Source organism: Sylvia atricapilla, chromosome 5 (genome assembly GCF_009819655.1).
Source record: "Sylvia atricapilla isolate bSylAtr1 chromosome 5, bSylAtr1.pri, whole genome shotgun sequence".
NCBI classification, from domain to species: Eukaryota; Metazoa; Chordata; class Aves; order Passeriformes; family Sylviidae; genus Sylvia; species Sylvia atricapilla.
The window spans coordinates 60976367-60998589 of NC_089144.1; the positions used below are offsets into that span (position 1 = coordinate 60976367).

The 22223-nt window shown below is 45.6% G+C and overlaps 1 protein-coding gene across 1 annotated transcript in view; it reads left to right on the forward strand.

The window, feature by feature from the left end:
- The window catches only part of AGK (acylglycerol kinase), a 274709-nt gene that overhangs the window by 166281 nt on the left and 86205 nt on the right, over positions 1-22223 (forward strand).

Consider the following 22223-nt stretch of genomic DNA (forward strand, 5'->3'; position numbering starts at 1 on the left):
ATGTGGGGAATGGCTGTCCCTGGGTGCGGCCCTCGAGATGCCACCCCTGGTCTCCGAGCATCTCTACAAGTGACAGCTCTGTGGCCAGAAAACCTGGCTGCTTATGCAGTCATGTTTAAAATTAACAGCCAGCAAACTGGGCAGCTTTAATGGCAAGCAAACCCTGACCTGGCAGTTCCAAAGCTGAGCTGCCCTCTTAATAAATGAATCCAAAGTCTCGACCCAGGACGCATCCTCTTCCACAGACTGATGCATCTTCTGATTTATCATGTGGAATTCTTTGCTTGAAAACGCCTACTTAATGATGTGCCTGTAGAGCTTCAAGTCCTGTCCTGGGAATAGAGTGACTTTGTTTGGGCCAGAGCAGAGCTTGACATTAAAGGAGCTTCATACTAAGGGCATGGTGGATCTCCCGCTGTTACTCCCAGAAAGATGAGTTTCTGGTTCAGTCTAACAGGCTCCTGCCTGAGCCAAACCTTATTTTGCTCTTCACATGATAATAAAAATGTTCACTGAATAAATTAACGAGACTGTGCACTTAGATGGGTTTTTGATTTGAGGGTTCCAAAGCTCCTTTTAATAAGAATTGCTGATTATGCTCCATAGTAAAACCAGATTAGATCAAAAGGGGTTGAGAATCTCGGTTTTGTTTGAGAAACAGAACAAATCTATACCAAATGTACAGATAGTACATTCTGTGAGTAGAAAATGAATTTTATGAGCATTATAAATAACTTGATAATTAATTTTTTGTTAAAATTAATTAAGAATCTCATACTTTATAGAATGTTAACATCTATGTTTATCTTTGTCTTGTCCCAGATCATCGTAATGGAATGATACAGACACGTTAAACTTATATATAGTTAAAATTAATTGAAATCTTGCTCATAGGCTCTTTGTAAAGAAATTAGGATGTAATTAAGCTAAGTTGGTAATGATGTCTAGATGCTGTGGTGATCGGGGTCTGTGCCAGACTTGGGTCACTTAGATTTGCAGACAAAGGAGCCTAAGCTGTTGCTGTGTTTCCTTTGTGGCTTGTTCAACGCAGCAGGACAGTGGTCTGCAGGCACTTGCTGGCAACAGGGACGCCCCTTCCCTGAAAGAGGAGATCCCATTGGCAGGGATATGCCGGAAGACCACGGTGCCTTGGGGATGGCTCCATGTGGCTGGAGCACTGCCTCTGGGAGAACAGAGCCTGCACAGAGACACTGAGACTCATCTGAGTATCCTCTGCACCCCGTGTTGAGAGAGAGGCTCATGTGTCGGGTCCTAGATGGGAACACTGTTCAGAGGTGAAAAGCCGAAGTCACGAGTGTGACACCGCAGGAACACAGTGAACATGTCCTAAAAATGTTAAATTAGGAGGAGTGATGCAAAGTTAGTACTTCAGGACATCAAGCCTCTAGAAATATCAGAAGGTAGGCTTCTCTTGGGCTTTCTTATACCTCACTAGGTGTGATTTAAAACATAAAAAAAAATAAAAGCAAGCACAGTAAAAAAATTGCTAAGCAAAGCATCAAGTGCTATTACAGTTAAGAGTACCAGTAACTTAGCAATAAAAATAGTAGAGGACAATATCTAACTGCACAAATTCCTGATATTCATAGCTGACTTCATATATAAGAGAAAGCAACTGCATTGAGATAAGAAATGCAAAGATAAGGTATCCAAACTCTCTTACCTTAGCCCTGGAGAGATGCCACAAAGGGAGGATGTGGAAAATCAATGATGATGCATTTTACCAACAATTTAAATCCCATCTGGAAGCATAGAGACTGATGTCATTTGTCCACACTGAACCATAATCATTGCATCTGTCCACTGACTTCCCTAATATTTTCTTTTGACCTGATAAGGAATCTAATACCTGGCTACAGCTTTTCACATGTCTTAAAAGTCACAGGGAGGATGTTAAGATGTGTCAGCCTTGTGAGAAAGAGAAAGGAGATGTGAGGAAATTATAGGGGGATGTTAGGAAGGAAAGGGAGGTGTGTGTTAAGAAAGGAGAAGTGAAAGACAGTGCAAAATGAAGACAAGCAGAGAAGGACAGCTTGAGAAAAGGAGGGATTTGCACCAGAGATGGGGATGGAGGGACAGATAGAGGGGAAGGTGCAGAGATGGTTGGAGGTGGCAGGTTGGCAGCTGTAGAGGGAAGGGTGTTATTGTCTTGAAATACAGATATTGGCATGCATTGGACTTGTATCTTGGCTCTCTAGATAGACAGGTCTCAGTTGAAGGAAAAGGGAATGGGGTTCTAGACCCTGATAAAATGCATCTCATGTTTTGGTGGGCATTGGGCAGAATAGGCTCTTTTATGGTGTGGGTCATTGTCTGAGGAGCAACTATCTGCCTTGTACTGTGCTGCTAATTACCAAGGGAAAAAGGGAGCTAAATCCTGCCTGTAGCCTGGTGGAATGCAGTAGAAGTGAATCCTGGCCCCCGTGTACACAGCTTCCTGAAACAGTTTGAGTTTTCTGGGTTGTTTTTTTTTTTTTATTGCACATACACGAGTACTACACAACCAGGAAGAAAGCTCTTCTTTCCCAATCAAAAGCTGTTTTTTCCATCTCTCACAAGTGTGTTTACAATATCTGTCTGCTGCTCTATACTAGGTTGAAGCGCGTGTTTTGATGTGCAAACGTAGCAGAGCTGCTTGCAATCTTTTCTTTCCCTTTCAGCATCTCGTACTGCATAAGGAGATCAAAGAGGTTAAGTGAATTAGGGATCTCCCAACCACAGCTTTTTGGAAATGTGTGACTGTTAGCAATGCACAATGGGCCCTTCCCTCCATTTGCTTCCCCTCCTTCACATATGTACCCACCATAGCTTCAAATCCTTTATCAGATCTAGGGAGACCCATTAGGAAGTGAGCAAACCAGCCAATACAGATGAACCAAGATGCTTCTTAAAAGTGAGAAAATGTGCTACAAGGATTTCAGATCCCAAATCAATTGAGTCACTCGTGTGGAGGCACAAAAATGGAACCATCTGTCATCTCGAAAACAAAATATTTGAGGATCAATTCTGGTTTTACCACTGCTGTCAAAGCTTGACTTCCCAGTTTAGCTTTCTTGCCAGGGATATTATTAGCCCTCTGCTACTGCTCAGGTGCTGCACTGATGGACAGGGCTATTGAAATAAAATGCCTTTCTGGCTGGAAAGGCAAAGTGAATAAAACAGCATGATGGCAGAGCTGCAGGTGGCTTTTTAAAAGTTTTTCTGCAAAATGAACAACAGTTTATTTTGGAGGAGCCAATAGAGTTTTGGCTGATCTGAGGTGCTTTAGTTGTCTTAACACTTGAATCTTTTTCCTTTTAAATGTAGGTGCAATTTTTAAAAAGGCTGTTTGAAATGAAAAGTCAGAAGCTTTATTAGAAGAAAATGCTCATATGAGACCTTTTGGATTTGTTATATGGACTACATCAACATTTTTAAGTGACACTTAATGTTCCCTCTTTTGTAACATCTCAAAACCAATAGAAAGGCAGAATCTAGCAGGTAACTGCAAAGACACGTGTCACTGCTTTTGCGGTGCTCTGCTGACAAGGAGATGTGAGGCTGTCCCCCAGAGAGGAAAGCACTCAGCCAGGACATGTGCAGCACCACAACCCTTGGGCAGTGTGAGGAAATTGGCCAGGGTAGTTTTCCAGTCAGATTTCCCACTTGTGTTAAAAACATCTCTGATCTACATCAGTATCACAGACTTGGCCTTTAAGGTGACCACATGAGGCAAGTCATGTAGTATGATGTACTTGTGCTTGGAGTGCAGCCACCAGATCATCATCCAGTGAAAGAAACAGGACAACTGTTCCTTGCCCCCGAAAAAAGAATCCTTGAGATGGAGATGTTGCAATGCCATTCATCCATTGGTCTAACTGTCATGGGTTGAAACAGTATCTCTCTGCTAGGACCTTAAAATTCTATGGAAAGGACAGGGACCTATAAGGGGGCAGGTTTTAGATTTCACATGCAGTTCTGACCATTCAGAAAACGAAAAGTGACTTTTGGTAGTACCCATGTAAAAGCTGAAGCTGAGTTGGAGACTTCCTCTTTCTCCCCCGTCCGGTGAGCAGGGCATGGGCAGCTGAGGAGATCCCAGCTTAGGCCCTGGCTGCCCATGGGTGATGGGGCTGGCCGGGACTCCAGAGCCGCTGTCCCAGAGGAGGCAGGCTGCAGTCCGGCAGGGCTGGCACTCCAGAGCCGCTGTCCCAGAGGAGGCAGGCTGCAGTCCGGCAGGGCTGGCCGGGACTCCAGAGCCGCTGTCCCAGAGGAGGCAGGCTGCAGTCCGGCAGGGCTGGCACTCCAGAGCCGCTGTCCCAGAGGAGGCAGGCTGCAGTCCGGCAGGGCTGGCACTCCAGAGCCGCTGTCCCAGAGGAGGCAGGCTGCAGTCCGGCAGGGCTGGCCGGGACTCCAGAGCCGCTGTCCCAGAGGAGGCAGGCTGCAGTCCGGCAGGGCTGGCCGGGACTCCAGAGCCGCTGTCCCAGAGGAGGCAGGCTGCAGTCCGGCAGGGCTGGCACTCCAGAGCCGCTGTCCCAGAGGAGGCAGGCTGCAGTCCGGCAGGGCTGGCACTCCAGAGCCGCTGTCCCAGAGGAGGCAGGCTGCAGTCCGGCAGGGCTGGCACTCCAGAGCCGCTGTCCCAGAGGAGGCAGGCTGCAGTCCGGCAGGGCTGGCACTCCAGAGCCGCTGTCCCAGAGGAGGCAGGCTGCAGTCCGGCAGGGCTGGCCGGGACTCCAGAGCCGCTGTCCCAGAGGAGGCAGGCTGCAGTCCGGCAGGGCTGGCACTCCAGAGCCGCTGTCCCAGAGGAGGCAGGCTGCAGTCCGGCAGGGCTGGCACTCCAGAGCCGCTGTCCCAGAGGAGGCAGGCTGCAGTCCGGCAGGGCTGGCCGGGACTCCAGAGCCGCTGTCCCAGAGGAGGCAGGCTGCAGTCCGGCAGGGCTGGCACTCCAGAGCCGCTGTCCCAGAGGAGGCAGGCTGCAGTCCGGCAGGGCTGGCACTCCAGAGCCGCTGTCCCAGAGGAGGCAGGCTGCAGTCCGGCAGGGCTGGACTAGACTCCAGAGCCGCTGTCCCAGAGGAGGCAGGCTGCAGTCCGGCAGGGCTGGCCGGGACTCCAGAGCCGCTGTCCCAGAGGAGGCAGGCTGCAGTCCGGCAGGGCTGGCACTCCAGAGCCGCTGTCCCAGAGGAGGCAGGCTGCAGTCCGGCAGGGCTGGCACTCCAGAGCCGCTGTCCCAGAGGAGGCAGGCTGCAGTCCGGCAGGGCTGGCCGGGACTCCAGAGCCGCTGTCCCAGAGGAGGCAGGCTGCAGTCCGGCAGGGCTGGCACTCCAGAGCCGCTGTCCCAGAGGAGGCAGGCTGCAGTCCGGCAGGGCTGGCACTCCAGAGCCGCTGTCCCAGAGGAGGCAGGCTGCAGTCCGGCAGGGCTGGCACTCCAGAGCCGCTGTCCCAGAGGAGGCAGGCTGCAGTCCGGCAGGGCTGGCACTCCAGAGCCGCTGTCCCAGAGGAGGCAGGCTGCAGTCCGGCAGGGCTGGCCGGGACTCCAGAGCCGCTGTCCCAGAGGAGGCAGGCTGCAGTCCGGCAGGGCTGGCACTCCAGAGCCGCTGTCCCAGAGGAGGCAGGCTGCAGTCCGGCAGGGCTGGACTAGACTCCAGAGCCGCTGTCCCAGAGGAGGCAGGCTGCAGTCCGGCAGGGCTGGCACTCCAGAGCCGCTGTCCCAGAGGAGGCAGGCTGCAGTCCGGCAGGGCTGGCCGGGACTCCAGAGCCGCTGTCCCAGAGGAGGCAGGCTGCAGTCCGGCAGGGCTGGCCGGGACTCCAGAGCCGCTGTCCCAGAGGAGGCAGGCTGCAGTCCGGCAGGGCTGGCACTCCAGAGCCGCTGTCCCAGAGGAGGCAGGCTGCAGTCCGGCAGGGCTGGCACTCCAGAGCCGCTGTCCCAGAGGAGGCAGGCTGCAGTCCGGCAGGGCTGGCACTCCAGAGCCGCTGTCCCAGAGGAGGCAGGCTGCAGTCCGGCAGGGCTGGCCGGGACTCCAGAGCCGCTGTCCCAGAGGAGGCAGGCTGCAGTCCGGCAGGGCTGGCCGGGACTCCAGAGCCGCTGTCCCAGAGGAGGCAGGCTGCAGTCCGGCAGGGCTGGCACTCCAGAGCCGCTGTCCCAGAGGAGGCAGGCTGCAGTCCGGCAGGGCTGGCACTCCAGAGCCGCTGTCCCAGAGGAGGCAGGCTGCAGTCCGGCAGGGCTGGCCGGGACTCCAGAGCCGCTGTCCCAGAGGAGGCAGGCTGCAGTCCGGCAGGGCTGGCACTGCGGGAGCCGCTGTCCCAGAGGAGGCAGGCTGCAGTCCGGCAGGGCTGGCACTCCAGAGCCGCTGTCCCAGAGGAGGCAGGCTGCAGTCCGGCAGGGCTGGCACTCCAGAGCCGCTGTCCCAGAGGAGGCAGGCTGCAGTCCGGCAGGGCTGGCACTCCAGAGCCGCTGTCCCAGAGGAGGCAGGCTGCAGTCCGGCAGGGCTGGCACTCCAGAGCCGCTGTCCCAGAGGAGGCAGGCTGCAGTCCGGCAGGGCTGGCACTCCAGAGCCGCTGTCCCAGAGGAGGCAGGCTGCAGTCCGGCAGGGCTGGCACTCCAGAGCCGCTGTCCCAGAGGAGGCAGGCTGCAGTCCGGCAGGGCTGGCACTCCAGAGCCGCTGTCCCAGAGGAGGCAGGCTGCAGTCCGGCAGGGCCGGCCGTGTGTCTGGGGCCGCTGTGGGGATCAGGGCCAGTCATGGCAGGACTGTGCCCCGGCACCCCTGGCTGCCGGCACCCCTGGCCCGGGGAGAAGGATGGGATCTCTCCCTCCTCCATTCTACACTAGGCCGTACAGAGCAGCTGCCAGCGGCTCACACCATCAGATCCAGGGGTGGCAAACAATATATCCATCAGCCTCCTCCTCCAGGGCATGGCTTTGAAACATTTGGCAGCAGAGATGCCTGACCACTACAGGCCTGGGCAAGTTTTAACTCCTTCCTTACACAGATTGAAACTTTAAATCCTTACCCTTCTTGGAGATGAAAGAAAAGGCCAAATTGGAAACATGCAAAGGGACAATATGGAGATCTCAAAGTCAGTAAAGGAAGAGTGACTTTTAAGTAGTAGAGATGACGAGTTGCCTTAGTTCTAGGCTGAAAATCTTGTATGGATTTTGGGGATATAAACTGGGGAGATGATTTGTGGATTTGAGCAAGGGTATCTGTGATGAACTGAGTGAACTTTTTTGTGCCCTCATGAGCGGTTGAACAGAAAGAGATGAGAAGACTATCTTCACTCTGCCTGAGAAAAAGTTTTAAGACTATCTCTGTTCCTTGAGTTGAAAAAAGGTCTTTTGTTTTTTTGAAACAGCTCATTTTTAAAAGGTACTACCCCAGTTTTGTGAAGTCCATGGCCCATAGGTAGTCATGGGAAAGGCTACATGATATGGGAAGGTTCACAAATGCAGATTCTTCTGGGCGGGCTGCTTTTGGTGAAAGTTGCCAAACCACAGGAGTGACTTCTCTCTCTTGAAGACTGAATGAAAGATTGTTTTATAAATAGTATTGACCTGGAATTCTAAGGTCTGCTTCTTTACACTGTTTGTAGAAAATGAACAGTTTGTAGTGGGAGAAGGGGTTGGTTTTAGAAATTAATTTGTGTTGGTTTTTTCTTTCCTTTTCTAATTTTTCTTCTCTTAGTGAATGTTAATAAAATCTATCTGGTTTTGCTTCTAAGTTGAGCCTGCTTTTGCCTTTTTCTCCCAAAAATCCTATCTCTCAGTTAGCAAACAAATTTGGCAAATGTAAAACCACCACACAAATGGTGCCATGACTTGGATAAGTAAACCTAAACCACAACACTAACTCAGAAGCTTACTAAGGCTCTCTTCTGGGGAATAGAAATGAAATGTGTTTTATGGAGCAGGCTTTTATCACTTATCTCTCTGGTCATTTCAATATGGTTTTGAGTAATTAAACTTTATATGGAGCTCATTGGAATTGCTCTAGATTTCCACTAAGTTGAGGATCTGACTAATACAGGGATATCTCTCTTTTTTCACCATAAAACTCTGTCTCATGGCATGTTCTTCTTGCTCATTGAGTGGTTTTGTGAAACTGCTGTCAAATATGGTATTTATTAGGGTTGTGCACAAATTCCTAACATTGTGAACACACTGCATACATACATTAATGTCACATTCAGGTGGCAAAACATTTATAACTGTCACCACTTTCCCTGTCTCTCTTCTTGCCTGTCTCCAAACACATAATCAGCCCTGCTCCTGGCTGATGAGGTAGATGGGGGATGGTCACATTTGTCCTCACGTTGCTGTGCATTCTGCAGACTTCAGAGACAGAAGTGTACAGGGACTTTTGGTTTCAGGAGTGTTGAGTATATGACAACAACAGTAATCCACAATTTGGGATGATAGTTGAAAAACACATGGTATGAAGCAACACCACCAGGGTCTGTTGGTGGTGGTGTGGGGGAATTGTCTATGGGTGTCAGCCTGCCTGAGACACAAGATCAGCCAGACTTCACCTCTGGCAGGCCAGGCCTTGGCTTCAAGCTCCGGGAGGAATTCATCTAACTCAGGGTAAGATGGAGATATCCTCCCAGGAGCCTTTAGGGTCACTGTGTTAATGAATCCACGTTCAGTTCCCCTATTGCTTGCTTTTGTTCCATATTTGGTAACATTTCTAGAATGATCCATCCCAAGTCTATATATCGTTACTCCTCGCTTGTTTCTGATCTTTGGAGTTCGTCCCTATATTTGTGCTCAGCTTTTTGGCATAGTCCGTATTTTATTTCCCACTAAAGTAAATTTTCCTTTGGGGCACTCCATTGTAGCCCACTCCTTTCTCTGTGCTGCATCTGCCCTGAAGTCAGGGAACTCAAAAGACTGGTTGCAGCCACCCTCGCTGCGACAATTGTTTGTTGGTTTAGGTGATCTTAGATAATTTGCTAGAATATATACTGGTATCCTCAGGAATTTGGGCACTTCCATCCTGTTTGCCACGTAACTATCGGTCCCTTCAGAGACCTCAAGCCATGTCTCATGGCCTCACACCTCTCACTGTGTCAGACCGAGCCAGAGTGCTGCTCACAGGACTCTGCAACATTAGCAGCACTCACTGCTCTCCCTAGCAAACATCAAGGGGTGCTTTCCATGAAAAGGTAACAGGTCCTGTGAGACCACATACAGCTCCAACATTGTTCAGTCTCCTACCCTGTCAGTCACTGCACGGAGGCTGTTTAGACTGGACAATTTCCTTTAGCATGAGGTCATTTCTCAGAAAATCTCCCACAGTTGCTCCAGTTTGGTGTGGGCTTGTGAAATTATTATCAGCAGCAGGACTGCTGACGTGAGCCGAAGAAAAATCTGCTTCTAACCAGTGCTTCTACTGCTGCTGCCGTCAGGGAAGCCTGTGCAAGTACAGATCTTTCCTGAAAAAGCTTGAATAGCAACATGGGAAATGAGGGCAGGACATGAAGCCCTCTGGGGAGTTGGAACTGGGTGCTGGGACAGGGAGACCCTCTGCAAATCTGAAAACAAGCTGACTTTAGGAGAAAGCTTTGGCTAAGAACCTACAGACTGTTCTGTGTCAGCAGCATTGCCAGAACAAGGTAAGGGCTCACTCTGTCCCCTGCCATGGGTGGAAACCCTAGCTGCTTGCAGTGCTGTGGCCAAATAATGACTAAGTTCTCACTTTTTTTTTTTTTTTTTTTTTTTATTTTATTTTTATTTTTTTTTTTTATTTTGATGAGGCCAGGTAGTCTCACATGCCAAGCTGGATTCTACCAGCTCTTTTAGGTGAAGGAATGTGTTGCCAGAATCAGTCAGAGCTATGTATACTAGCTTTGGAAGCAGCTCCATGCTGTTTCCCAGGTAAATGGCTTCAAATCAAGCTCAACATAGTGAAATCCAGCATGCTCTCTGTCACAGCTTCTGGACACTCTGCACTTCTGACCTCCATCATCCTCCCAATTCCATCAGGTGTAACCCCATACAAATGTCACACTGGAAGCAGTCACCTGTATCTTGCAGTCGCTTCAAACACCTACATGCAGTCCAACCTTTGCCACAGTCCCCTGCCTATCAAGTGACATTACTTTGAAAAGGTCTTAGAGTTCGCACTCTCTATGGGCATGGTTAATACAGTGGTCCAGCAGCTGCCCTGCAGTTATTTCTTCAACACAAAAATGCTTCAGGGAAAACGTTTCGAAAAGAGTCTATCTGACATTTTCATCGGGCTCACTGTCCTCAGCCTGTGCAAAGATTTAGCTTTCTGAAGTTGTGCTTTCAGTGTCAGCCCGCCTTCACCAGCAGCTGCTTACCAGTGGATCCCACTGCCCTTGCTTAGGGAGTATTTTAGGGTTTGTTAGAACTCTTTTGGGCTCCATGTTTGGCTCTGTGTTTCTGAATATGGAGAGAGTGTGCTCCATTTCCTCTCAGTTGAAGGCTGCCGTGTGCTTGTCTAGACCCTTGTGATGCCTCTCTGTCTGGTGTTCCAAGAAGACCTACGATGTCCTAAGGAAAATTCAATAAACTGTTATCTTCTAGGGGTAATTTTGCATCTCTGGTTAGCCCTGTACAGCAGCTGTACCATTATAACACATGAATATTCACATACACAAATACAGCAAATGCACCTCCACATATTCCACCAAGGCATGAGTGCACCATCATAAAAACCATAGTCCTCTAATTTCAGGAGAAAAGTTATTTCAGTGTTGCTGAAATGGGAATCAGAAGGAAGGAGACTGATCATAGCACCACTTACCTCGCCACCTATCAGTAACTGCTTGGCAGCAGAAACTGGACCTATTCAGCTGAAAGAATAAATTGCCTCTCCAAACAGGGGGTTAATTAACCACTTGAACAAACTGCTGAGTGCAACATTCTTCTTTTCTTCATTTTGTCACATGATGATTGGACCTTTTTCTGGAAGTTTTTTTTTTAGCCTAATATTATGAGATTTAATATATGTAAGTTGAAAGAAGATGGGGTCTGATACAGGCACCAAGAAGTTGAGTCAATCTGTGAACTGTCAGTGATGTTTTGTGCAGTGATACTTTGAAAAGTAAATTCAAAGATACCCCACAAAACAGTGTTAGAAAATAGTTGTTTCCCTACAGCTGATCAGATTGGTGGAAATACTGAAGATTCCTTCTTAGAGCAACTGCTGAGTCCTGTGGTATCTGATGTTAACCAGATAGTTTGTATAGATCGAAGGCTGTGTCCCATTTCCCTTCTGCTGGGAAAGACTTCTAAATTTGCCATGTGAGAAGAATCGGGAGGCATCTCAAACTAGACTGGGCTTAATAGGTGCCTAAGGCTTTTTTTCCAAGAACATATTTGCTGGAGTACTCCAGCTGTGGATGTGCTTTTCCTTTTTGCTGTGTGTAACATCTGTGCGGTGGGTTTTTGTTTGGCTCTTTGGCAGTTTTCTTCTCCTTCCCCCAAGCTGCTTTGGCTGCTCACCCAGCTTTTTACCAAATTGCAAATTTATTTTCCTTCTGCTTTTGGCAGGCCCATATGTGGAACTGTCAAAATGTCATTGGCATCAGTTGTGAAAGGTTAGTACCACATTATAGTCAGCGAGCTTATTAACACAGAAGTGATTGGGTTTTGGAGAGGGGCAGGGAAGAACAAATGGGAATCCATTTTCCAGGCACCTGCTTTCTCTACTAAACATTTCTCCTTGTTACATATATATTTTCAGAAAGTGCTTGCTATCTGCATAGGAGAAAAAAATCAGCTGGAGACCCCATGAAGAATGAGGCTGTTCTTTGTGGGATTCCAGCAAGCTGGGAGAGGGAGAGGCAATGGGAGCAACTCGGCCAAGTTCATTTGAGTGTTGAGTGACAACAGATGTTTACTTACACCAATCCAGTGGCTAGAGATGAGATCAATGCTGCGAAAATTTGGTCTGATGAAAACCCAGTGTCAAAGTGGGAGATTGTGGGTTCTTTATTCCATGATACCACTCGGCCTCATAAGAGTCATGATTTCCAGTTGTTCTCCTGAAGTTTATAGATGCCTGTAGTTAGGTGAGAGCTACTGTTTTGCTTATTTACATCTCTCTGCTTTTTTTTTATTTTATTGGAATGAATTCCAAATCACCACTGAAAAAAATACCTATATGGCAGGTTTTTTTGTCTGTCCAAGGCCTTTTTAGGGCCTCTAATCTCTCTACCAATACAGAGAACCTAGCTGGCAGTCTTTAATGTATTAATTCTCAAAATTACCTAGTAAGGTGAGAATTTTCCAGTTTATGAGAACTGAGGCACAGAAAGCCTGACTTTCTGTGGTTTTTGAGGAAGTGTGTATCCCTGTTTTAGATGGTGTCCTGAAGCCGTAGAGGTGTCTAACAAAACTACAGCAATTTTGATTCTCCTGCTGGGAATGGGGACCTGGTGACATCCCCAGTGAGATGGGCATTGCAGTAGGAGTTGGAGCCACGTGGTCATGAGTGCAGAGTCTCCAGGGCCAGGCAGGAGAAGCCCCTCTTGGTCATGACCCTGGTAGCAGGCTGGACTGCCTCCTGCAGGCTCCAGCAGCCCTCCTGGAGAAAATCTGAGCTCAGAAATAGGGGGTTGGTCAAGCAAGCAACCATCCCCCACCTCTCCTTTGTGCCAAGCAGAATTTTAATGTACTTCCAATTTCTCTTTTTAGCACACACAAAGAAAAAAGAAAAAAAAATTAATAATCATCTATAAGAGAAGTTCTTTTCAGACAAATGGGAAAGCATTCAATGCTGATATATATTTTCCCCCACATTTAAATGGTATCTATTTAAATGCAGATTTTCTGGTTTCATATGTGAAGCTTGGAAGAAACGCCTTTCAATTTAAATGTTAATAGAAGAGTAAACTTCAAAATCAAAATTTCTCCATAAGGGACAGTGTTTTTTCACAGCTCTAAATGTCTTTCTTTACTTCTTCTCTCCTTCTCCTCCATCCTCCTTCCTTTCTTCCTACCCCTCAGCCCAGCCTCGCTTGCATTAAATAGTCTTTTTTAAAAACAAGAATACATCTTTCAGAGTTCCTGAATGAAATGTTTGATGCTGGGATCTGTGGAATGAGTGTGTTTGAGCAGAGTGCTGGGGCACTGATAAAGCAGAGATACCATCCCTCCACCTCCAGCCTTTTTCATGCTGGCTATTTATCAAACGTGCTGCTCTGAATGCTTTGTGCTGGGATTATGCTCAGGCTCATGCAGTGGTTGGGGCAGGGGATGAAAAGGAAGGAAAACATTTTGCATAATATTTTAGTTGCTGCTGATTGTGAGCAAAGCTTTGATGCTGGGACAGGCAGCAGAGGAAGGAAGTCAAATGCAAAGAGAAGAAGATAAAAAAAGGTGCTTTTACCAAGTCTCTCTCTTTCTGTATTGCCCCTCCTGCTCCTCCTCTGTTATATTGCTGCATGTCTCCAACTTCATTTATCTTTGGGAGAAGCTTAGGGTAATCTGCTTTTAACAAAAGACACTTAACACTGTCTGATACTGGAGTCATGCATAAACTATGTTTTTCGCTTCTTGTCACACTCCATTTCTCATCTTTAATGTAAACTTTCCTTTAATTTTTCTCATCACTCTTGTCAATTATCCATCTGTTTTTGTCCACTCCTATTTCCTCACTGAAAGAAAAAGGAAAGAAAAAAACTGGTTCTGGATTTTCTTCTCCTTCTTTCTGGCCCTGATGAGCCTTATCCACCTTTACAAGAAGTGGCTCAAGAGATAATAACAGAAGATTAAATCTTAATAAAATCCCATGTGATTTGTGGATATGTAGATACTGTGATGGTGACCAGCCTATAAAAAGCAGACTGTAACAGGGCAGAGTCTGCTCGCAGCAGAAGGGCAATTCTGTTAAGTAAATAATAAAGCAACTAATCCATAGAATTGGTTATAGGGCTTTCTTTGTCCAGATTATGTTAATAAAAATATTACTGTATGTCATTATTACCTGAGTGCCTATGAAGAAAAAGTGGTAAACTGGCTTCCAGAACCCCCTTGGGAGACAGGAGAAAGTCTGATTTTCAGAGGAAAGCTTTGGAGTGCCCAACCCTCCCACTGATTTCAGGGAAAGCAGAGCTCCCTGGGCTCTTCACCAGTGCTCAGTACCTTGCCCCCAAGGTGTCTCTAGGTGCCTGTGACACCTGGCAGCAGGGCTGTGTGGTGAAGCTGGCCCTGGTGCCCTGCTCTGCATTGCCTCCTGGGCACTGTGCCTTGTGGGGGCACAAACGGAGTGTTCAGTCTTAGTGGTGTCAGAGCAGCACTTCTCACCAGCACTGAAAGCACTTTACAATGAAAGGGAGTCACCTTTGCTCTGAACCCAGAGCCCATCACAGATTTCTTCCAGACCGTTGGAGAATGCAGGGAAACTAGGGAAACTTCCATTTAGAAATGGGCTTTCCACCTGCCCTCTCCCACTATCACCAGGGGTGGAGGTGCTGGGAGCAGGGAAATAGCACCTCACATCCTCCAGGAAGGATCCCTCTAGTCAGGCTAATGTGGTGCTGAGGGACTGTGTTGTCCTTCCTCCCCATCAAGATCATACTTGGGCTTTGGTGGCTCCAGGTAGAGCTCACTCCCAATAAGAGATGACCAGCATAAAGAAGTGTGTATTAATTGGGTTTTTCAAAAGTACAGGAAAGAAGGAAAATGAAAAAGGCACAGCTGTGATGTCATAAAGTCCCAAAGTCCTCATTGAAATTGGGCAAAAGCCACTTTATTTTAAATGCCTCAGGTTTTCAACACCTGCATAATCCATGGAAGCTGTGTAATGAAAAGCCTCTTAGCTTGGTCACAACTGAGAAATGTTTGCTTTGTGTGGTCTCGCCTAGCAGGAGCAGGAAGGATTAAAGTTATGAATAAGAAGAAGAGTGGCCAAAATTGCAGGTGCCTCAGACTTCCCTGTTTCTGAGGAGAGAGTGAAAAGAGGGATGAAAGGGTTGACTAGGAAAAAATGCAAGTGTACTCTGCTGGGACCCAAGCTTGGAAATATTCCTAGACAATGATATATTGCAATGCTGAAATCACAGATAGTAAATCTGGAGAGAAAAAGACTTTCTAAGATCAGCTCTTGAATATCACTGAAGAAATATAAATTATCAGCTTCAGGTTCTTTCCAATAAAATCTCCTCACCAGAACCAGGGAAGGATAGGGAATGGTGTGGAGTAGGTAAGGTAGAATAGGGTATGACAGAGCAAAGTTGAGTTGAAGGATGCTTTGGTGGAGGCTCAGCTACTCTGGCCCACTAGGTCAGGGGTTGTGAGGGCAAAGCTTTTATTTTCTTCCTACTCTGCTGTCACTCAGAGCTGAGTAGCAGCACAACAGATACAAAAAAAAATATCCTTTTTCTTCTCTGACCAAAGTTTCTTTTTTTATAAAGGAAAGTAGGATTGGAGCAAAAGGCTGAACCCTTCTATGGGATGGTATTCACAGCCATCTTTCTCCCAGAACATGTCTTGTGCCTTCTATGGTAGAACTGCTTCAGACACGTTAAATTCCTTCTATAGAAATGTCCCCTTTATGCTTTGAACTCTCTATATCCATATCATGAAGTCTCTTGAAGACAAATCCATCTTTTCACCCTCATGAGACACTTTTTCTCACCCTTTTCTGCCCTGTAGTTTAACGAGCCTTGTTTCCTTCCTTCTCTAGCGCCTTCTTAAATCCCTCCCTTATCATCTACAGGGTTTCTTTTGCCTCTCCGATGCTCTACATGAGGAAAAGCCAAGAATAAAATCAGAACTTGTTATTTGAGCTCCAGACAATGCTTGCAGCCAGTGCAGAATTTCTTAGGCCCCTGTAATTTTTCTCCAAATAGTGGAGGAATTTCTTTCAGACAGTAGCTCCAGTAGATGACCCTTTCCTCTGGTGCTTTATGACAGTTCACCAGAGATAAGAAATTGCAGTGTCATGTGGGGTTTACTATTTGCCAGCATAAACCTCTGAAGGTGCCAGCCTTTGTAGAAGACATGACTTCATTCCTCCCTTGACGAACTATTCAGCTGACTCTGAAATTGTGGGATTTCTTATGAAGGAAGGGAGACTGAAGTGCCAGCCATGCATAGCTGGCACCTTCCTTTTGTGATTGCTTCTGTCTTAAATAAATGTAAGAACACTTAAGAACTCTGGTGGAGGAAATCCATATAGGTGGCCTGTCCTGACATGAAGAAAATCAATCTCATGATGTCCACCCTCCATACACCTCATCCTGATGGACATGTTAACCAGCACAAACCACAGCCAGCTTGCAAAGCTTCCTATCAGCTTTTCCTTATCAGTGGGTTCAGACTTTGCTGGCAATCAAACACTTAACAATTTATCACACAAATAACAATCTCTAGTCAGCAGAAGATGATGGGATTTTGTGGTTTAGGAGAAATTATGCATTTGTCCTAAAAAGGCCATTGTACCTCTTGGGATATGAAGGCTCCCTTTATCCTTGATGGAGCTGGTTTCCCTTCTGGAAAGAACTGCTGAGGGTCTTCTGCTCTTCTTTCTCTCAGCTTTGAGAGAGCTGTGTTTTAGTGTATGTTTGTGACATGCATATTTCTGAGTCTCTCTGGTGCAGATACTTACATATAAATATAATCTACTGTTACTTTGGTTGAAGTGGGTTGTACTCACTGAGATTGCATTAGAGTAATCTTTAAACTGAAGACTGAGTTGCCACATGATTCAGTGAAAGGCACTCAAGAGATTTTAACAGAATCTCAGGTAGACTAATACATATTTCTTTTTTTATCTCTTCTTACCTGAAGTGCAAAGAAAAGATTAAAACCCTTGCCCTCTATTTGCCAGCTTCATCCAAAATATAGTTTTTAGCTCTGCAGAGAGAATAGTGAGAAGCAGAAGATGCCACTCAGAATCACCTGCATTAACACTCACTTGTCCATTGTACCTTGGAGTTGCTAGGGCTGACATTCAATAAAAGACATGTCTGTCCAATTCTATCTTGCCCCCCACTGAAGTTTCAGGGTGAGATAAGAGAAGGGATTATGCCAGGAAAAGATACCTCTGTGCTGTTGATTCTTTGTAAGAGAAGTAATTTAAACAAAGCTCAGTGAAATCTGGTAAATTGTGCTCTAGGGCTGTGTGCAGTTCTTGAACAATTTCCAATACATACATTTGTTTGGAAAAGGAAGAAAAATGAGAGATTTTGACTCTTTTCAAGTACAAATGTTCTTGATCCCTGGTAAAGACAAATCAGAGGGGATTTAGTACAGGAGGGTATAGATCACAGTGACCTGCAGTGAAGGATTATGCTAAAGAATTACGCCATCTCTAGTCTATTTCTACTTGTGACGTTACTATATCCTGACATCTGTTCCTAGAGGGGCACAGAAATGCATTTGTGATTTCCTTTACAATTTTCCCATTTGTTGGGACACCTCAGGAAAGAACTGTGTTGTACCCAGAATATCTTCTAAGCTATTCTAGACATTCTTGATACAGACTTCAGGGTGCTTAGTCCCTTCAGACCTTCCTCTATTGGGAGGAGGAAGGAGGACATGGAAGATGGATTATCTGAAATATTATTTGCAGCAATATTGTACTTTCTGAGAGTCTGATAACAACACTGTACTTTGATTTGCTTGCAAACACTTGGGAACAAGCAGTTCTGAAAGCAAAAGCAGTGCTGTGTGGTTCAAGGGCTGTCCAGAAATCCTGCTAATACAGATTTAATTACACACTCCCCACAGACTTTCCATGTAGCTGGGGGCATGTTGACTATCCTTGACTTGGTCTCCCCACCTTTCAGAAGAGTCTCATGCAGTCCTTCCTGTATGTCTTGTGAGGAAAGCAATCTCTGGTTTTTTGGAGGTATTGTTAAATTGTGTGGAAAGGAAGATAAGTATCTACAGAAAGACTGAGCCCTTGCTTTGGAAAGATGACTTGCAATTTCAAGGAAGAGAGTGGAAGATAAGAAGTCAAAAAAGCATATTGAAATTTTTAAAAAGCAAAGCTGAATCAGAACATGTTATGTTTGCAGCTGCTGGGGTGTGAAACTTCTTCCATGATGTGATAACCAGCATGAATTACTTTATTGCTCATAACAAATACAGATGGACAGATATCAGGGTGAAAGGAAGGGCAGGGGCATTTGCAAACTGACGGAGAGAACCTTCCATCACATGTTGCTTGGAAATAAATCACTCTTAATCAGCTTCTCTGCCTTTCTATATCTTCAGGAAACCTATAGAGTTAATATTCCCAGCAGAAAACAAAAATGCATGTTGGTTTATGAGAATCTGTCTGTATTTTAAGGATGTTGTCTAAAATGCTAATGTTTTTCTTTTCATCGTGATTCACAATGCTTGTGGCTTTCAACTTTATCATTTCAGCTTCTATCATGGGACTTGGATTACTCCATTCTTTGTCCCTTCTCCAATGTTATCAGTCAAGAAGTTTGTTGTTCCCAGCCTTCACAAACATGATACCTGTATTCCTTGCTTGATGATTCGCATTGCTTTTGAGTCAGGATTGAGTTCCCTGCCTTTTACATGCAGCAGCAGCACCTGTAGCTGTTCTAGATATGAAAAGTCTCCTGAAGAGAAGATATTCACACATAGCTTTTAGTCTACATTAAAAAGAAAAAGGGATGAAGAAAGTTTCTAAAAAATGTCTGGAAAGATAATTTTGTATTTTCACCCATAAATGATGCTGATATCTATGTCCACACAGTAAATAATTGAAAGAAGTAATCATATAGGCAAAGTGTTAAAAATTAATTTCTGTGTTATAGGTTATGGAATAAGCAATGTAATACCTTCCTTACTTTCACCTTGTAGCTACATTTCTAAAGGTTTGGTTGGCTAGATGGTGGAGAAGGGGAATTCAGTGTCCCTGCAATCTATGCACTTTGTGTGAGGACTTGGGATGGGTACCCAGGAGAGGATCAGCTGCAGGACCAGCTAAGCAATGCACATGAATGCACTGAGATAAGTTTGTTTGCTGTTGCACCTCCCATTTGGCTGGATAAGATTCAACAATGCATTTTGCTGGCATAGTCACTCCTTCAGTTGATTGGTGTTGTCATGCCGTGACCCTGAGGTCCTATTACTCAGAGAAGTTTTCAAAAAGTGAAAGAATGTAGAGAACTAATAATTTCATAGTCTAAAAATAAATAAAAGCAATTTCAGAAAAATAAACTAAACCCAGAATGTGCTCAAACATCATAAAGGGGTGTTACATGACAGCATGACCCTTTTTACCTTTGCAGGATGCATTCAGGAAGGGTCTTATTAGTGCCAATCAAACTCAGACAAAACCCCATCAATTTGTACTGATGAGCTATTGTTTATTTATATGTCATTCCCTCCATCCTAAATTAGCAGAACGAATTTAGATATTGCCTCGAGTACACAATGCAAATCTTTGCTTTTCTTCTGTCCTTTCCATGTCAAGCACCACACCAACAAACAGTAATCAAAAACAACCCCATTAATAGAGATCTGAATCTAGGGAATATAGGCTCCTATTCCTCTAAATAGCCTGAGGTGGATGTTTCATTTACATCCATTAAGTACTTTTCCACAAAAGAATCACTTTGAATAGACCTGATCCCAGCACTGACCTCAGCTTCATGTGGGCACTGACAGGTGAGGAGCGCCAGGAAGATGCTGTTGGACAAGTGCAGGCTGATATTGAAACCAACTTTAAAATCCCCTTTCCCAAAACTGCCATTTGCAAGGGCTCCCCTCAAGCTCTCCTCAAGGAATATTATGGCAGGACAAAAGCCAAATAGTTTTAAATAGAAAAGAAAGTTTATATTTTATTTGTTTCAGATAATACCTGGTGGATGGACTTGTGAGGAGCAGATTTGCAACTGGCCTAAGCAGTGACAATCTTAAACTAAGCTCACTGAACTTAATGAGAACTAAGATTTCATTAAGAACTTCAACTTGAATTTCGCTGTGTTAGAAAGCGAATTTCAGGCTCCATCAAAAGAGGTTGAGGGAAAAAAATGTCAAAATTTGGCCTAGAAATCTTGGTCCTGTTCCTATAAGTCTTCCATTTAATGGCAAAATTCACAGAGATTTTAGCAGGACGAACACCATTCCTGAGTTTGGCATACATGATGTGAGGATGCTTGTGATCCACTCTGGGGCCTGTGAAAACTGGGCCCATTAGCCAGGCACTGGGGTAAATCTGAGGGGCTCTGGACGTCTTGTAGCTGAGTAAAGCTATTTAATTTGAGCTCATTAGAAGCAGGTTGTTGGTATGGTATATTAGGACAGGAAAATGGTGTTACTTGGAGTCAGCAGTCACAAATTAAATTGCAAGGGGTTTGCAGGACTGACACAAAGAGCTGTGCTGCACCTTGAGAGATGTGCTGTGCTGTTGTGGAAGATGATATAAGGAACAGTAAAGATACTATGTTTTCATTGTCAAACTGATCCCAGGCCCTCATGGACTGAAAAAGTAGGAGGACACTTGGCCATCAAAGATGCTTACTAACACCTGCTGCTTCTTTTAGAAAGCACTCTGAGAAATTCCCAAGGAGCAGAGACATTGCCTGGGGGAGGTACAAGTTTCTGCAGGAAATGCTTTTTTTTTTTTTCTGTACTAGAGCTCCTTGAACATACTCAAATGTGGTGGGACAGTCACAAAACCTATAATAAAAGTACGTATTTTAAGATGTGTATCTTGTTAAAAGGGCCTGGTTACTGGTGGATGGAAGACCTGGTTATCTTTACATTGTCAGAGAGACTCCTTGGAAAATCAGTGACAATCTACAGGAAGGAGTTATAGCTGCAAGGGAGAGGTTGTTCTGCAATTTGATCTTGCATACAAAGCGCTATAATGAATGTGGACCTGAGAAAAGTGCCTTCAATCATTCTGTACCAGTATACCGATAGACTTTGTGGGCACTTAGCATTTTGGATTTGAAGTTTTATAAATCTTTGATGATGGTAATTTGTCACTTTTCACAGAATTCATTGAATCTGCGCTGTGGGTATTGCTGGTCGTTTTATCCGCTGTGGAAAAAGCATAAAAAATAACAGAAACTGAAACATAGTCAAAGGCCAGCCAAGGAGAAAAGCTGCCACAGAGACTGGTGGATGATTCACAGTTTTCAAATCTTTCTCCTCTGTCATAAGCATTCTGTTTCTTAAAAAAAAAAAAAAAAAAAAAAAAAAGAGAGAGAGAGAGAAAGAAAAAAAAAGTAAAATCATTGCTGTGCAAAAAAACATGTTTCAAGAAGGAAGCAAATGTTTAGAGTTGACTTGGCTGGAATTTTCTCTGTACATATACTCTTGACATATCAGTACTTAAACTTTTTATGTGTGCATGAAGGGGGGACAGGGAATAATCAAATGTTAGTGAAGATGCCCCCATCTGTTTCTTTATCTGAGAGTGTGAAGATGCTCTTTAGCTCACATAGTCCTTGCTCTTTCAGTTGCCAGGTGGTCTCACTGCCCAGATTTCACATCCAAACCAACTGTGAAGGATTTTTTTTTCTAGCACATGCAGGAAGAGGTTTCCCAGCAGTCTCATAATAAATCCCATCCTTTTTGCAGAAGGCAAATACACAACATAGCCAGGTCTTTATTTAAGGATTCCTTTCATTAGGACTTGGGGACCCTTTTCCTTTATTTATGAAATAAATTCAGATCAGCCCCCATCACCCACATAAGATGTACTCAGTGCCCACTAGAAGAGAGGAAATGTTTTGCTCCAGCGCCCTGCCCTCCTCCTACTCTTAGTGCTCCCTGGAGCAGTCAAAAACGTCCTCACCAAAAATCATCTGGCAAGGTCACCATCTGGGTACAGGGGAGGACAATGGTGTGTCCTCTGTCCCAGCCGTGTATCTGGAGTGCATCTAATGATGTCTGACACCAGAGTATCGGTGTGCCTCACTGTACTGCCTCTTACTCCTACCACCACTGGGTGCTATGGCCCAAAGGGGCTCAGTGACTTGGCCAAAATCACATAGAGGGTCACAACTGAGGTGAATTCTCATGTCTGTGAATTCTCTGGCACAAAGCACAGAACCTGCTTTGCTGATCAGTTTGAGCAGGGTGATGAGGAGTAATGGACAGAGATGGAAAGGCAAGATGTAAACAGATGTGCTGGTGCCCAGAGACTGGAGTTATTAAGCACAACATTGCACTGAGGCCATTTTACAACTTCTAGCTCCTGAGAAAGCTGTCACAAGTCACTTGGGTGCATCTGCACTGAGCTCCATTGTGTGGTAAAATTGTCACCTGCTCTCTCTCT